The sequence below is a fragment of the Bos grunniens genome, chromosome 15 (genome assembly GCF_055505025.1).
Source record: "Bos grunniens cultivar Pamir isolate PY7600 chromosome 15, Bosgru_T2T1.0, whole genome shotgun sequence".
NCBI lineage: Eukaryota > Metazoa > Chordata > Mammalia > Artiodactyla > Bovidae > Bos > Bos grunniens.
The window spans coordinates 80,503,663-80,522,579 of NC_141179.1; the positions used below are offsets into that span (position 1 = coordinate 80,503,663).

Here is an 18,917-nt window from a genome sequence, read left to right on the forward strand (position 1 = left end):
TTGCAAGGAGCAAACATCTTTTAATTTCATGGCTGAAGTCACTGTCTGCAGTGATTCTGGAGCCCAACAAGAGACAATCTGTCACTGTTTCTACTTTTTCTTCTAGTTGCCATGAAGTGATGGTACTGGATGCCATGATATTTGTTTTTTGAATATTGAGTTTTAAACCAGCTTTTTTACTCTCCTCTTTCACCCTCATCAAGAGGCTCTTTAATTCTTCTTTCTGCCATTAGAGTGGTATCTTCTGCTTATCTTATCTGGGGTTGTTGATATTTCTCTCAACAATCTTGATTCCAGCTTGTAACATCCAGCTTGACATTTCACATGATGTGCTCTGCATAGAAGTTAAAAAAAGAGGATGATAATATGCAGCCTTGTCATACTTCTTCCCCAAAATTGATCCAGTCAGTTGTTCCACGTAAGGTTCTAACTGTTGCTTGTTAAATCTTATACAGGTTTCTAAGGAGACTAGTCAGGTGGTCTGGCATTATCATCTCTTTAAAAATTGTCCACAGTTTGTTGCGATCCACACAGTCAAAGGCTTTCAGTTAATCAATGAAGCAGAAAGAGATGTTTTTTCCTGGAATTTCCCTTGGCAATTTGATCTTTTGTTTCTCTGCCTTTTCTAAACCCAGCTTGTAATCTGAACGTTCTTGATTCAAGTACTGCTGAAGCCTAGCTTGAAGGATTGTGTGTATACAGTCATTTACTAAAGTGACATAAATATTTTGCAAATCCATAGCAATGATAACCTAGGTTAGAGACAATTGGTACATTCTAGGGTTAACTGACCTTTCATTGTGTATTTTGCTTTCTTCCTCAGCTTGTATACACAGTTCCAGTATTTTGCATGAACTCTGTGCTAACAAAATGCTTCATCCTTTGTACTTACTCAGGGCTTCCCTGGTAGCTCATGGTAGAGAATCTGCCTGCAATGCGGGAGAACTGGGTTCAATCTCTGGGTGAGGAAAATCCCCTGGAGAAGGGAATGGCTATCCATCCTAGTATTCCTGCCTGGAGAGTTCCATGGACAGAGGAGCCTGGCAGGCTACAGTCCATAGCATGCAAAAAAGTCAGACATGACTGAGCGACTAACACACAGCAAATGAACTGATTCCTTATACATTAGTTGTTTGAATAGACAATTTTTAGATTTTTAAAGGTTATAAACACTACCCCAGTCATTTTGATTCAGTCTAACATTCAAAGTGAAAATTTTGGGTAATTAAATCAAAATATGAACCAGAGTCTCTTTATCTTCAGTTCAGTTCAATCACTCAGTCATGTCCAACTCTGCGACCCCATGAATCACTGCACACCAGGCCTCCCGGTCCATCACCAACTCCTGGAGTTCACTCAAACTCATGTCCATTGAGTCGGTGATGCCATCCAGCCATCTCATCCTCTGTCATCCCCTTCTCCTCCTGCCCCCAATCCCTCCCACCATCAGGGTCTTTTCCAGTGAGTCAACTCTTCACATGAGGTGACCAAAATATTGAAGTTTCAGTTTCAGCATCAGTCCTTCCAGTGAACACCCAGGACTGGTCTCCTTTAGCATGGACTGGTTGGACCTCCTTGCAGTCCAAGGGACTCTCAAGAGTCTTCTCCAACACCACAGTTTAAAAGCACTAATTCTTCGGTGGTCAGCTTTCTTCACAGTCCAACTCTTACATCCATACCTGACCACTGGAAAAACCATAGCCTTGACTAGATGGACCTTTGTTGGCAAAGTAATATCTTTGCTCTTTATCTTAGATGCATGTATTTTATTTATTTTCCCCTTCTTTAATGTACTGCCATTTACTTTATTGTTACCACAAAAGGAAAAAAAAAAAAAGAAAACTATCCCTGTGAGATGGTGGATATGTTAATTAGGTGATTATGATAATATTTCACCTTTATACATGTATATCAGAATATCATATTTGCACACTGGAAATATATACAAATTTTATTTATTAATTTTATCATTATAAAGATAAAATTTTAACTTTTTAAAATGAATCAATGAAATAAAATATAACAAATTAAATTAAAAAGCACACAATTGCATTCTCCAAGAACATCAATTTTACTTGCTACAGTACCTATGGATCCTGTCTGTAAGTATATTTATTGTCATGAATAAATTTTATTTTTTAGAGCAACACTTTATATTGTACTGTAGAGATTTTTGGTCACATATTTTCCCCCAGTTATATCATTTCCTTTACTTTTCACAATCCATAAGTGAAGTTAAATAATATTGAAAGCAACTTTAGTTTCATCCACATAGGAAAGCATTAAAGAAACCATGGTACATCATATTCCCTACAATTTACTTTCCTAATTTGAGAAAGCATCACATTATTCTTAGTTAATAAGAGTTCCTTTTTAAATTTTTTATTGAAAATTAATAAAGTGATTCATGGCAATGAATAAAGTGATACATGATGCAATGCTATTATAATGATATTAAATTAATGCCTTGAATTGACTTCAGCAGGGCAGACTTCAAGAAGAAAGATTTCTACAGCAATACCCTCAGAATAATTATGTTTGTCAGATTATGACACTTTATCACAGCATACAACTGTGGAGTACACATTGATCTCTTTTTATTTGGATATTCTTTGACTGATAGACCTAGTTGTTAGCAGATTTTAATTTCTTTGCCACTATAAAAAGTGCTGTAACAAATAGCTTTGTACTTATAACATGATACACTATTGCTTTTTGTTTATAAAATAGATGCATAAGGATTCTTCCACATTCTAACTGTGTTGTTGGTAAATTATTTACCTATTTGCATAATAATTTAAAATAAAAAATAAAATGCTAATAAAAAGTACTGTGCTTTGTGGTAGAGTGTGAAGCAATTCACTGTAAAGAGACATTGAGGAACATTTCAGGATAGTGGAAATTCTCTCTTATTGGGAGCAGTAGTAGCATGTCATCATTTTTCAAGGTCAGCATACATACTTCACATTTTTTAATATTCTATTGTGCCTAAAATATACATTATTAATGTCTTTATTTTTTTTTATTATTAACAGTGTTTTTATTTACAAAGAATTATTTTTATTTGGCTGTTTGGAAAACCACTAACATTTTTCACTTTTAGAAAACATTAAATAATAAACAAGATGTTATACAGTACTTTGGATAACTTCTTCGATCAGTGTAGTGCAATGTACTATTGGCACCTAAAAGTCAAATTTTCTATTTTCCCCTTTCATCTCCCTTTGTGCAGTTATATGACCAAAAAGGAAATGAATCATTAAAAATGGATCTAAAGCTGTATTTCCTGGCCCCTAACTCAAAGGCTTACTGATTTATATTCCCCCTCCAGCCCTGCCTCCACCAAGTTAAATGATGAAAGATTCTACAGTCCTATTGTTCCAAAAACAATATCATTTTGTGGGGCTTGGAGATTCCAATTGATGAGAGAAACTTCTGCTATTAGGTGAAGGAAAGGTCCTGGCAGTGGTGTTGGGCATGGCACTCTTTTTCAATAGCCAGGTTAAGTTGTCACACACACTGCAGGGAGATTGCACCAGATAAAAATCTCTCTCAAGCTATGTTCTTAGCTATAGTCTCTCTAAAAATTTGAAATATCATCCATTAAGCAAGTGAAAGGGTTATAACTTTACTAAGAAAAAAAATACACACCACCACATTAGGCTGTCACTGAGATACTAAAATATCTGCCCATCATACTCCTTTGGAATAAATAGATTTTACATTTTTTCCTATTTTTTTTTGGGGGGGGTTGTTTTTGTAACACTTCTAGGCTTGCCATAAACAGAGAGGTCTCTGTTTATGGCAAGGTCTCTGTTTATGGCAAAGGTCTCTCTCTCTCTGTTTATTAATGTCTTTAAAATGGAATATGACTTTTTCAATACTATTTTTGCTTTTTTTAGACACTTTTCTAGAATTTTTATATAATCCATATAGACAAAGATTTAAAGGATATATAAAAGTATATTAAATATATATCTATAACTCATTGCACAAACTTCTGAACTATATACATAGCTTGCAATATTTCTCTATACTGATAATACTGTCATGACAATATTAACTTAATACCTTGAACTGACTTCATCAGAACAGTCTTCAAGAAGCAAGGTTTCTATAGCAAGACCCTCAAAATAATTATGTTTTTCAGATTGTGATGCTTTGTCATTATTAGGCCAGGCAGAACCTCTTCTCTTGTTTATTTATTTTTTCTTCCAAGTTGTTGTGGGCAGAAATGTGTCCCACCAAAATTTATGTTGAAGGCTCAATCCACAGTATCTCAGAACCTAGTGTATTCAGAGATAAGGCTTTTTAAAGAAGTAATTAGTTAAAACAAGTTATTAAAGTAAGCTATAATCCAATATCATAAGTGTCCTCATAAGAAGAGGCTAAAACACATAGAGAGACACCAGACACTTCGATGTACCCAAACCGAGTGACAATCACATGAAGATACAGCAAGAAGGGAGCCATCTATGCAAGGAAAGAAGCCAAGGAGAGAGGCCCCAGAAGAAATCAAATCTGTTAATCTCTTACTCATAGACTTTATTTATTTGTTTAAGATTTTTTTGATATGCGTGCTTATTTGCTTAGTTGTGTCTGCCTCTTTGTGACCCTTCGGACGGTAGCCCTCCAGGCTCCTCTGTCTGTGGGATATTTTAGGCAAGAATTCTGCAGTGGGTTGCCATTTTCCTCCTCCAAGAATCTTCTGACCCAGAGATTGAACTCGTACTGGCAAGAGATTCCTTGCCTGCTGAACCATCGCGGAAGCCCTTTTTGATATAAACTGCTTGTAAAGTCTTCACTGAACTCGTCACAGCATTGCTTCTGTTTCATGTTTTCCTTTTTTTGGACCATAGGCATGTGGGATCTCAGCTCCCTGACCGTGGATCAAACCACACCCTCTGTGTGAAGCCTTAACCAGTGGACCATTAGGGAAGTCCCTTGATCATGGGCTTTTAGACTCCAGAACTGAGAACACATATTTCTTTTATTTAAACAAACCTGTTTTTGGTATTTGTTATAGCTGCTCAAGAAAATGAATACGTTTTTCATCTTTATTCATTTACCCCATGAGGTGGGCTTCCCAGTGGCTCAATTGTAAAGAATCCACCTGTAATACAGGAGACACAAGTTTGATCCCTAGGTTGGGAAGATCCCCTGGAGAAGGAAATGGCAACCCAACCCACTCCAGTATTCTTTCTTGGGAAACCCCATGGACAGAGGAGCCTGGCAGGTTCCATGAGGTCGCAAGAGTTGGACATGACTTAGTAACTAAACAACAACAAAACCTTACTAGATAACCATCCCAAAGTATTTAATGTGAAACTACTCCAACTTCCAGCTTTAAATTCAAGGCCTAAAGGGGAAAATAATATGACACACACATACACACAAAATGTTGTTGCAAAGAGAACTTAAGCCCCAAAGCTGATAATTTCTCCAGGGCATTTTTCTTTCCACATGATTCTCTTAGTCTTTAAATGCATGAAAATATATGTCTAAAATATTTAGTGTTTAAAAAAAACTGTGTGAAAGGAAATTTATAGACATTAAATAAAAGTTGTAATTTCAAATATTATATTTGATCCTTGCCTAGAATTTATCTTCTAAATTTTTTCACCTGAAATACATTTATAAAGAGAGGATTAAAATAATATTTTTAATATAGAATATTTTTTGGAGGACATAGCTTCACCTTTAATATCCAGTTTATCCTATTCTTGAAATAATGACTGTGCTAAATTGTATTCTTTGAAGTAAAAGTAGGAAACAAAGAGAAATAGTGTCATATAAAAACAGTGTGTAAATGGAATTTGTTTTTATTTCATTGTTAGTCCATTTGTTTCTAGCTCTTTGGTTTGCATTTTTGCCATAATGAGTCACTGAATGCAACAAAGTTACTTTGATAGATACACTTTAATCAGATGTCATGGAGTTGAACTCATTTCAATAATATATGTCATACTGTCACCAAAAAAAGAAGAAGAAGACTGAAGAGACGTCTGGTTGAACTCCTAGGGGGAGATCTTATCAAACAGCAAATCCCAGATGGCATCTTCCCAAAGGATGCAAAAGACAATTTGTGGATATTAAAATCACCTGGGTTTTAGTTAGGTTCTCAAAGGTTTATAGAGCCCCACCAACTCTCACTGACACAGCCAAGTAGAAATTCTAAGAGGCTGAAACAGATGTGCCTTAGAGGTGGGTAGAAAATATTTATCTTATTTTGGTATAATGGCCTTCCCATGGCAGATGCATGTTGATGTATGGCAAAACCAATACAATATTGTAAAGTAAATAATAATAATAATTTTAAAAATTTTAAAAATAAATAAATAAAATGGACTTCAAAAGATGAAATCTACACCTCAAAGTGCACCATGTCACTTTCATTTTGGAAGGCATCAGACATTATGTATGATCAAATAGTACAATACTTAAGTAAAGGTTGGAGAAAACAAGCTATTAAAAACTATCTACCTGTTTATATTTCAAACTTACAACTGGTATCATTAGATATTATATACTAAAAAAAAAAAGATATTATATACTTATACCACTATTTAAACAATGGATTTTTGCTCACTGAGATTATTTTTATCATACTCTTGTTTCTGCAATACTAACTAGAATGAAAAATTCATCTTTCACACACATACGCAAAAAACCTTGTGAAGGAAAACTGAGTACAGAATGACCCAAACTTTAAATGATGATTCTTTTTGAGAATACAATGATATACCATCAATTTTCTCAAGAAAATTTCCATTAGCTCTGGTAATATAGTCAATACAATAGAGGTGAATATATATATGTGTATATATATATATATATATATATATACATAATATATAACCAATGCTATAATAATGTATATTTAGATAAAACATCTATGTACAATAAAATGAATCTGACAACATTTTACTCAAGAAGTTTTCAGAAAGAAGACTTCAGTTTGAAGAGACAGTGCATAAACAGGATCAAGACATTAAGAACTGCAGACCCCTAAATTTCTGGTTTGATAAGACAAGGCTTTCTGTAACATTCTCAAGGAGAAAATGAAACCCAGGAAGAAAGAGAATGCTCATTTACTGGGATGCTTTTAGTTCAAGTAACCCAAAAAAAAAATCTGAAATAAATTTACTTAAAAAAATACTGGCCTTATAATTTTATAATAAAATAAATTTCTAAGTACGTGGAGAAAATTATTATATATATATATATAAAATTATTATTATTACTCCTCTTTAGTCATAAGCATTGTTGCTAATTTAAAGATAATTCCCCTCTCTTCTACTCATTCCTGTTACTCATTAGTGCTCATAAGAAGATTGAAAATGCCGAGAGTATGATCAGGAATGATATTTTTCAATACCACAAGTTCAAGTTTTGTAACCTCATTTGAGGTTACATTCATTTGCAGTTTCTGGTAGCATGGGGCAACTGCTGCAAATGATGTGCAATCTTTTTTCAGATAATAAGGTACCTCTCACCAATCTATGTATTTGAAAAATCAATATGAATATGGACACAAAATGCCAGAGATCCTAATACAATCCAAATTCCCTACTTTGACACATTATCTTCTGCCAGAAATGCTGTAACCCTGCTTAACTTATTCTTAAAATTTTACTCCTCCCTTCCAATTTCTACCCCTTCCAATCATACAATTTCTATACTTTCCAATAATATAATTAATTATCTTTATAACAGCAAGAATAATATTTTTTTAATTTAAACCTGACCTTATTATTCACCTACATTAAAACCTATCAGTTTTACAATTTACTAGAAAAAAATTCAAACATTTATTGTGACCTAAATTATCTGATTTTACTGATTTTATTTTCAGATTTTCAATGTATCCTGGTATAAGCTAGTAAGACAAGACAAATAATGTGAACCTGATTGTGAAATGTATTGAAAATGAAGCTAAAGATACTTCAGTTATTCTAAAAACCAAAGCTTAGATTGCATGAATTAATAAATCAAAAATTTGGAATCATGACACAGCGACCACTAAGGATAACAGTCAATCACTGTGGTAATGACCCAGGGAAGCCTAGACCTAAGAAAGGAAAAGAGGGGGTGTTTAGGATGGCAAAGTATTACATAAATTGCCAAATACTTCAATGTGGAACCTTGAATAAGAAAACTAGAGGATGAATAGAATGCTTGTGATCTAAAATAGTTGTTTTTTTGAAATGTAATTTTACAATTTAAGATCAAGCATATAACCAGTGAGGCATTAGACTTCAGCAGAAATACAGGAGCTGGTATAACTTGGAAAATTTGTTTGGGCTGATAGTTGATATGTTTGCCAAGAGAGACAATGGAGACACTGACAATTGTAGACAAAACATTAAACATTGTAAACATGGAGAAGACCAAAAAAAAAAGAGGCATGGTGGAGACAGGGGAAACACAGAAGCAATATTCTGTAGCTCAGTGTCTGAGGGGAAAAAAAGCTAGAATCTCAAAATAGAGGATTGTCCACAGTGTATAAGGATGGAGGTTGATTGAGGAACATATTAGGAATTTTTCTTACAACCTTTAACAAATAATTTTGAAATAAATGAAAAAAATATAGTATACCTATCAAGGTAGACATTTTCTTAAGTACCTGTAAGAATAAACACAAGAAATGTGTCCCAGACTTAAATATTAACTTGCCTGAATGTTTTATAAATGTCTCATAAGAACCTAAACTTAATATGTTCAAAGTATCACTTTGATCACTTCATTGTAAATCATATCTTTTAATATTTGAAAAATGTCATGGCCAATGGCCTAACTGTGAAAAGATCACAAAAGTCTTTCCTATTCCTTCAGTTCAGTCATTCAGTCGTGTCTGACTCTTTCTGATCCATGGACTGCAGCATGCCAGGCCTCCCTGTCCATCACCAACTCCTGGAGTTTACCAAAACTCATGTGCATTGAGTGATGCCATCCAACGATCTCATCCTCTGTCGTCCCCTACTCCTCCTGCCTTGAATCTTTCCCAGCATCAGGGTCTTTTCCAATGAGTCAATTCTTCCCATCGGGTGGCTGAAGTATTGGAGCTTCAGTTTCAACACCAGTCCTTCCAATGAATATTCAGGACTGATTTCCTTTAGGATGGACTGGTTGGATATCCTTGCAGTACAAGGAACCCTCAAGCATCTTCAACAACACAGTTCAAAAGCATCAATTCATCGGCACTCAGCTTTTTTTATACTCCAACTCTCATATCCATGCATGACTACTGGAAAAACTGTAACCTTGACTAGATGGACTTTTGTTGGCAAAATAATGTCTCTGCTTTTTAATATGCTGTCTAGGTTGGTCATAACTTTCTTTCCAAGGAGTAAGAGTCTTTTAATTTCATGGCTGCTATCACCATCTGCAGTGACTTTGAAGCTCAAAAAAAAAAAAAAAGTCAGTCACTAATTCTACTGTTTCCCCATCTATTTGCCACTGGAATGCAAAAGTAGAAAGTCAAGAAACACCTGGGATAACAGGAAAATTTGGCCTTGGAATACGGAATGAAGCAAGGAAAATGCTAATTGAGTTTTGCCAAGAGAACGCACTGGTCATAGCAAACACCCTCTTCCAACAATGCAAGAGATGACTTTACACATGGACATCACCAGATGGTCAACACCAAAATCAGATTGATTATATTCTTTGCAGCCAAAAATGGAGAAGCTCTATACAGTCAGCAAAAACAAGACTGGGAGCTGACTGGGGCTCAGATCATGAACTCCTCATTACCAAACTCAGACTTAAATTGAAGAAAGTAGGGAAAACACTAGACCATTCAGGTATGGCTTAAATCAAATTCCCTATGATTTTACAGTGGAAAGTGAGAAATAGATTTAAGGGGCTAGATCTGATTGATAGAGTGACTGATGAACTATGGACAGAGGTTTGTGACATTTTACAGGAGACAGAGAACAAGACCATAGCCACGGAAAAGAAATGCAAAAAAAGCAAAATGGCTGTCTGGGGAGGCCTTACAAATAGCTGTGAAAGAAGAGAAGCGAAAAACAAAGGAGAAAAGGAAAGATATAAGCATCTGAATGCAGAGTTCCAAAGAATAACAAGGAGAGAAAAGAAAGTCTTCCTCGGAGATCAATGCAAAGAAATAGAGGAAAACAACAGAATGGGAAAGACTAGAGATCTCTTCAAGAAAATCAGAGATTCCAAGGGAACATTTCATGCAAAGATGGGCTCGGTAAAGGACAGAAATGGTATGGACCTAAAAAAAGCAGAAGATATTAAGAAAAAGTAGCAAGAATACACAGAAGAATTGTACAAAAAAGATCTTCACAACCCAGATAATCACGATGGTGTGACCACACTCACCTAGAGCCAGACATTCTGGAATATGAAGTCAAGTGGGCCTTAGAAAGCATCACTACGAACAAAGCTAGTGGAAGTGATGGAATTCCAGTTGAGCTATTTCAAATCCTGAAAGATGATGCTGTGAAAGTGTTACATTCAATATGCCAGCAATTTGGAAAACTCAGCAGTGGCCACAGGACTGGAAAAGGTCAGTTTTCATTCCAATCCCAAAGAAAGGCAATACCAAAGAATGCTCAAACTACCGCACAACTTCACTTATCTCACACACTAGTAAAGTAATGCTCAAAATTCTCCAAGCCAAGCTTCAGCAATATGTGAACCGTGAACTTCCTGATGTTCAAGCTGGTTTTAGGAAAGGCAGAGGAACCAGAGATCAAATTGCCAACTTCTGCTGGATCATGGAAAAAGCAAGAGAGTTCCAGAAAAACATCTGTTTCTGCTTTCTTGACTATGCTAAAGCCTTTGACTGTGTAGATCACAATAAACTGTGGAAAATTCTGAAAAGGATGGGACTACCAGACCACCTGACCTGCCTCTTGAGAAACCTATATGCAGGTGAGGAAACAACAGTTAGAACTGGACATGGAACAACAGACTGGTTCCAAATAGGAAAAGGAGTACGTCAAGGCTGCATATTGTCACCCTGCTTATTTAACTTATATGCAGAGTACATCATGAGGAATGCTGGTCTGGAGGAAGCACAAGCTGGAATCAAGCTTGCTGGGAGAAATATCAATAACCTTGGATATGCAGATGACACCACCCTCATGTCAGAAAGTGAAGAGGAACTAAAAAGCCTCTTGATGAAAGTGAAAGAGGAGAGTGAAAAAGTTGGCTTAAAGCTCAACATTCAGAAAACTACGATCATGGCATCTGGTCCCATCACTTCATGGGAAATAGATGGATAAACAGTGGAAACAGTATCAGACTTTATTTTTAGGGGCTCCAAAATCACTGCAGATGGTGATTGCAACCATAAAATTAAAAGACACTTACTCCTTGGAAGGAAAGTTATGACCAACCCAGATAGCATATTCAAAAGCAGAGACATTATGTTGCCAATCAAGGCTCTAGTCAAGGCTATGGTTTTTACTGTGGTCATGTATGGATGTGAAAGTTGGAGTGTGAAGAAAGCTGAGCACTGAAGAATTGATGCTTTTGAACTGTGGTGTTGGAGAAACTCTTGAGAGTCCCTTGGACTGCAAAGAGATCCAACTAGTCCATTCTAAAGGAGATCAGTCCTAGGTGTTCATTGGAAGGACTGATGCTAAAGCTGAAACTCCAATACTTTGGCCACCTCATGTGAAGAGTTGACTCTTTGGGAACGACTCTGATGCTGTGAGTGATGGGGGCAGGAGGAGAAGGGGATGACAGAGGATGAGATGGTTGGATGGCATCACTGATTCGATGGACATGAGTTTAAGTGAACTCCGGGAGTTGGTGATGGACAGGGAGGCCTGGCTTGCTGTGATTCATGGGGTCACAGAGTCAGGCACAACTGAGAGAATGAACTGAACTGAACCAAACTGATGGGACCATATGCCATGATCTTATTTTTCTGAATGTTGAGCTTTAAGCCAACTTTTTCATTCTCCTCTTTCACTTTATCAAGAGACTCTTTAGTTCTTCTTCACTTTCTGCCATTATGGTGGTGTCATCTGTATGTCTGAGGTTGTTGATATTTCTCCTGGAAATCTTAGTTCCAATTTCATCCAGCCCAGCCTTTATCATGATGTACCCCTCATCTAAGTTAAATAAGCAGAGTGACAATATACAACCTTGATGTACTCCTTTTCCTATGTGGAACCAGTCTATTGTTCCATGTCCAGTTTAACTGTTCCTTTCTGACCTGCATACAGATTTCTCAAGAGGCAGGTAAGATGGTCTGGTATTTGAATTTTCCACAGTTTGTTGTGTTCCACACAGTAAAAGGCTTTGGCATAGGCAATAAAGCAGAAGTAAATATTTTTTCTGGAACTCTCTTACTTTTTTGATGATCCAGGGGATGTTGGCAATTTGATCTCTGGTTTCTGTCTTTACTAAAACCAACTTGAACATCTGGAAGTATACGGTTCAGGTACTGTTGAACTTTCTAGCTGCAGCACTGGAATGGCAGCTGCATGGCATGGAGCAGCTGTGAGGACATACTCCACATCCAAGGTCAGAGAAACTCCAGAAAGATGGGGAGAGGTGCAAATTCAGGTTTAGAATCAAACTCCATTACCTCCAGAGATGCTCAGAGGGCTCAAACAAACCTTGTGTGCACCAGGACCCAAAGACCCCACAGAGACTGAGACAGAACTGTGTTTAAGTGTCTCCTGTGGAGGTAAGGGTCAGCAGTGGACTGCTGCAGGGACAGGGACTCTGGGTGCAGCAGATTAAGGTACGGCATAAGCCCTCTTGGAGGAGGTCGCCAGTAACCCTATCAGAGAGCTGCCAGAACTTACACAGGACTGGGAAAAAGACTCATGGTGGGCACAAACAGTTCTGTCCACCAGGACCCAGGAGAAAGGAGTAGTGATCCCACAAGAGACTGACCCAGACTTACCTGTGAGTGTCCAGGAGTCTCCAGCAGAGGCGTGGGTTGGTGGTGGCCAGCTGCAGGATGGGGGGCACTGAGTGTAGCAGTGTCTGCATGGGATCTTTTGAAGGAGGTCACCATTATCTTCATTACCTGCATCACAGTTTGGCCCCAGGTAAATAGCATGCAGGGAACACAGCTCTACCCATAAATAGAAAATTGGATTAAAGATTTACTGAGCCTGGCCCCACCCATCAGAACAAGACTCAGTTTTCCCCTCAGTCATTCTTTCCCATCAGGAAGCCTCCATAAACCTCTTATCCTTCTCCATCAGAGGGCAGACAGGCTGAAAACCACAATCACAGAAAACTAACCAATCTAATCACATGGACCACAGCCTTGTCTAACTCAATGAAACTATGAGCTATGCCCTATAGGGCCACTCAAGACAAACGGGTCATGGTGGAGAGTTCTGACAAAACGTGGTCCACTGGAGAAGGGAATGGCAAACCGCTTCAGTATTCTTGCCTTGAGAACCACATGAACAGTATGAAAAGGCAAAAAGATAGGACACTGAAAGATGAATGCCCCAAGTCAGTAGATGCCCAATATGCTACTGGAGATCAGTGGAGAAATAACTCCAGAAAGAATGAATGGATGGAGCCAAAGCAAAAACAATATCCAGTTGTGGATGTGACAGGTGATAGAAGCAAAGCCTGATGCTGTAAAGAGCAATATTGCATAGGAATCTGGAATGTTAGGTCCATGAATCAAGGCAAATTGGAAGTGGTCAAGCAGGAGATGGCAAGAGTGAATGTTGACATTTTAGCAATGAGTGAAGTGAAATGGACTAGAATGGGTGAATTTAACTCAGATGACCATTATATCTACTACTGTGGGCAAGAATCCCTTAGAAGAAGTGGAGTAGCCATCATAGTCAACAAAAGAGTTCAAAATGCAGTACCTGGATGCAATCTCAAAAATTACAGAATGATCTCTGTTCATTTCTAAGGCAAACCACTCAATATCAAGGTAATCCAAGTCTATGCCCCAACCAGTAATGCTGAAGAAGCTGAATTTGAATGGTTCTATGAAGACCTACAAAACCTTTTATAACTAACACCCCAAAAAAGACGTGCTTTTTATTATAGGGGACTGGAATGAAAAAGTAGGAAGTCAAGAAACATCTGGAGTAACAGGCAAATTTGGCCTTCGAGTACAGAATGAAGAAGAGCAAAGGCTAAGAGAATGCACTGCTTATTGCAAACACCCTTTTCCAACAACACACAAGAAGACTCTACACGTGGACATCACCAGATGGCTAACACTGAAATCAGATTGATTATATTCTTTGCAGCCAAAGATGGAGAAGCTCTATACAGTCAGCACAAAGAAGACCTGGAGCTGACTGTGGCTCAGATCATGAGCTCCTTATTGCCAAATTCGGACTTAAGTTGAAGAAAGTAGAGAATACCACTAGGCCATTCAGGTATGACCTAAATCAAATCCCTTTCCTGTTCCTAATGTAACACAAATTATATCACAGATATTATCTTTTTTCTTCTTCCAATTGTTAAATTTACCTCTTCTCTCTATTGCCAAGTTTTCTACTTTGGCTCATTATCTTCTGCCAGAAATCCTGTAATACTGCTTAGCTCATTGCTAAAATTTTATTCTCCTCTTCAATTTTCTACTCCCTTCCCACATATATTTTCTACCCCCTTCCAACCTATAATTTCTACCCCTTTCCAATCATATAATTCATTATCTTTGTAACTGCAAGATTAATCTTTTTTTTAATATAAATGTAAAGATGACCTTGTTACCCACCTACCCAAAAACCTATCAGTGTTTTACAATTTACTTAGAAAAAAATCCAAATATTTATTGTGACCTACATTATCTGATTTTACTAATACTCACTATTATTCAGTGACTCTGGCCTTAAAGGAAACACTAGCCTCTATTAAGTTCCCATGACACAAACAAACAAAATCAAAAAACACTTTTTTTGTTTTTGGACGAAGGACAGCATCTTTAGGAAATACACTATTCTTATAATTGTGAATGTATCTCTTAAAGATGCCTGGAATCCTGGGATATTCTTCCTGTGATTTATTCAGTACTTGATTACTTCTCATTCTTTAGGTTTTAGTTGAAATTTCACCCACAGAAAGGAATTCTCTTAACAACATCTAATAAGTAATTCTCCCAGGTTATCTTGATAAATCACTTTTGTTTAATTTACTTATGGTATGTAGAACAATCTACAGTTATCTTGTTTATGTTTTTTATTCTAGCCCTGTGTTTCTTTCTCATTATTGGAATAGTAGGTCCAGAGGCTCACAGGACTTCAGACTGGGACTGAATTATACCACTGGCTTTCCTGGCTTTATACCTTGTAGGCAGGAGATTGTGGAATTTCTCAGCCTCCATAAATAGGGAACTAAACTCCTCAAGATAAACCTCCTTTACATATATATAGGCTCCCCTCATAGTTCAGTTGGTAAAGAATCTGCCTGCAATGCAGGAGACCCAGGTTTGATTCCTGGGTCAGGAAGATCCCCTGGAGATGGAAATGGCAACCCAGTCCAGTATTCTTGCCTGGAGAATCCCATGGGCAAAGCAGCCTGGCAGGCTAAAGTCCATGGGGTCACAAGAATTGGACACGACACAGTGACTAAACCAACCAACCAACCAACCAGGTCCAGAGGTAAGGGGCAAATAAAGTAACTGAAACTTTAATATCTCTTGGCACAAGTAGGAAACAAATAAGATTATATTGTTGTTGTCCAGCTCTTTGTGACCCCATGAACTGCAGCATGCCAGGCTTCCCTCTCCTTCACTATCTCCCAGAATTTGCTTAAACTCATGTCCATTGAGTCAGTGATGCCATCCAACCATCTCATCCTCTGTCACCCCCTCTTTCCCCTTCCCTCAATCTTTCCCAGCATCAGGTTCTTTATCAATGAGTCAACTCTTTGCACCAGATGGCCAAAGTATTGGAGCTTCAGCAACAGCCCTTTCAACGAATATTCAGAGTTGATTTCTTTTAAGATCGACTGGTTTGATCTCCTTGCTGTCCAAGGGACTCTTACAAGTCTTCTGCAGCACCACAGTTCAAAAGCGTCAATTCTTGGACACTCAGCCTTCTAGTATGACTCAAAGTGCTAAGAGAAAGAATGATTTGGAGTCAGAAACGACTAATATCAAATACTCAAAACTGTTTGGCGTTATTACCACCTTATTTCTTCATTTGTTTTATATCACTGCTTCACTTTTTATTTCATTGCAGAATTTTTTTTTAATCGTCTTTAGGAGAAGAGATATCAAATCTCTTCTTTAGAAGAAGAGATATCAATAACTTTTATTGGTCAGGCAATTATGATACATATCTTAAAAATCACTTTACTGAGTTATGTTTGACATAAAAGAGCTGTATGTGGTTAATGCATACAATTTGATGAATTTGAAGATAAGTATATATTAGTGATAGAGTTACCAAAAATCTATGCTGTAAACATATCCACCATTCCCAAAAGTATCATCTTGCCCATTTTATTATGATTATTTTATACATATATATAATTAAATTTTTGTTAAAGGGTAGATCTTATGTTAAATGATGAAATAGTGTTGATTCTTTGGATCTAAATTTTACCTTTTTGTATAAGAGACTGTGATAGAATATTTAAGACCACAGACTATTACTGAGATCAATTAAAAGTGAGAAGGGACTATAATTGGCTTATTTAGTAACAGGAAGCTATCTTTCAAACAGATATTTCTAGGAAAATATTATATCATAATTCCATGCTGATTCTTTGGCAACTATATATGATGTAATTTTCAGAGAAGCCTTATGAAAATAAAATGTTTAGCATTATTACAGCAATAAAAATTATCAAAAGTGTAAAAATGACAGAATTTGCAATTTCAGTCTACATTGACTAAATGTTAGTACAAGGATGGAATAAAGAAAAGAGGGCAGAATGGTGATTGGATCAGTGGTACAGTGGTGAAGAATCCAACTGCCAAAGCAAGAGATGTTGGTTTGATCCGTGGATCAGGAAGATCCTCTGGAGGAAGAAATAGCAACCCACATTAGTATTCTTGCCTGGAAAATCACAGGGACAGAGGAGCCTGACAATCTACAGTCCATGGGGTCACAAAAAAAGAGTTGGACATGATTTAGCAACTAAATAATATTTTAAAATGACTAGATCATGCATTATTCAGAAGAAGCAAATATTTTCAAATTAGAGATTACAAGGAATATTGAATTATTTGGATGCACACAATTACTCAAGAGTTTCTCACACTCAGTGCAGAAGATATCAATATGATGTCATGGCATGAATCATGGCTTTAAATATTTTGAAGCTAATAAGATATCCATAACTTAATAAAATTCAATGGATTGGATCTTTGAAATATTCATAATGTTGGATCATCTATTTAATTTGCTACACTTGAATGTTATTTTTAATAGATGATTTCAAATATGATTTAATACCTAGAAACATGAGTTCAATAAATTCTTTGAGGAAATCTCATCCAAGGGATGCTTTTGCCATCTATTGACAGTCCTAGAAGATAATTCCTTAATTTCTAACCAAGTCTCTTTTTCTTCCATATAGATGACTTTCCAAACTCATAGATGGCTAACGGAAATTTCACCCGAGTCACTGAGTTTATTCTCATAGGAGTCTCAGAAAGTTCAGACCTCCAGATCCCACTCTTCTTTGTCTTCCTGGTCATCTATGGACTGACCGTGACAGGGAACCTAAGCATCATCACCCTCACCAGTGTGGACTCTCGACTTCAGACTCCCATGTATTTCTTCCTCAGGCACTTGGCTATCATCAATATTGGCAATTCAACTGTCATTGCCCCTAAAATGCTGATAAACTTCTTAGTAAAAAAGCATACCACCTCCTTTTATGAATGTGCCACCCAACTAGGAGGGTTCTTGGATTTCATTGTAGCTGAAATTTTCATGTTAGCTGTGATGGCCTATGACCACTATGTGGCCATTTGTAACCCCCTGCTCTACATGGTGGTGGTGTCTCGACAGGCCTGCTTTCTGCTAGTTTCCCTCACATACCTCTATAGCTTTTCCACAACTGTTGTAGTTTCATGTTGTGTATTCTCTATGTCTTATTGCTCTTCCAATGTAATCAATCATTTTTACTGTGATACCGTCCCTCTGTTAGCATTGTCTTGCTCTGATGCTTCCTTTCCAGAAACAGTAGTATTCATATCTGCATCTACAAACTTGATGTTTTTCATAACTGTGGTTGTAGCATCTTATTTCAACATCATTGTGTCCATTATAAGGATACGCTCATCAGAAGGAAGGAAAAGAGCCTTCTCTACATGCGCTTCACATATGACAGCAGTGTCAGTCTTCTATGGAACTCTGCTTTTCATGTATTTGCAGCCTCGAAATAATCATTCACTGGATACTGATAAAATGGCCTCCGTGTTTTATATACTGGTGATTCCCATGCTGAATCCCATGATTTACAGCCTGAGGAACAAGGAAGTGAAGGCTGCCTTGAGGAAATTTCTGACCAATTATTAATGTAGTGTTAGAAGTCTATAGGTCACTGAAGAGAGAGTTAAGATAGGCTACCACTGTGTGGAATATAGTCTGAACAACATTAGAAGCTAAAGGAATGGATGATTTTCTGATTTTACAATTTCTGTTTTGTTTTTTGTTTTTTGCTTTTAAAGTTTTATTTTGATATTATTGACATATACCACATGTATTTAAATTGGACAGCTTGGTAAGGTTTGAAATAAATATATACACATAAATGAAACCATTACTATAACTAGGATAATGAACATATCATATCCATCACCTTCAAAGTTTCCTTATATTCTTTTGTAATTCTCCCTTCCTGATGTTCAGTGTCTTAAAACCATTGTTTCATACATTTTGACTGAGTGGGGCTTTTACCTTGGTTATTTCAGGTGACAGCATAAATCTGGTCTCTGTTTCTCTACATTTTTGCAGAAGCAGAAGTTGATTTTTTAC

General features: G+C 36.9%; 1 pseudogene; it reads left to right on the forward strand.

Annotated features, from left to right (window-relative positions):
• Window positions 1-17,531: 17,531 nt before the first annotated feature.
• On the forward strand, window positions 17,532-18,463 carry LOC147358714 (olfactory receptor 8J3-like; annotated as a pseudogene).
• Window positions 18,464-18,917: the final 454 nt, after the last annotated feature.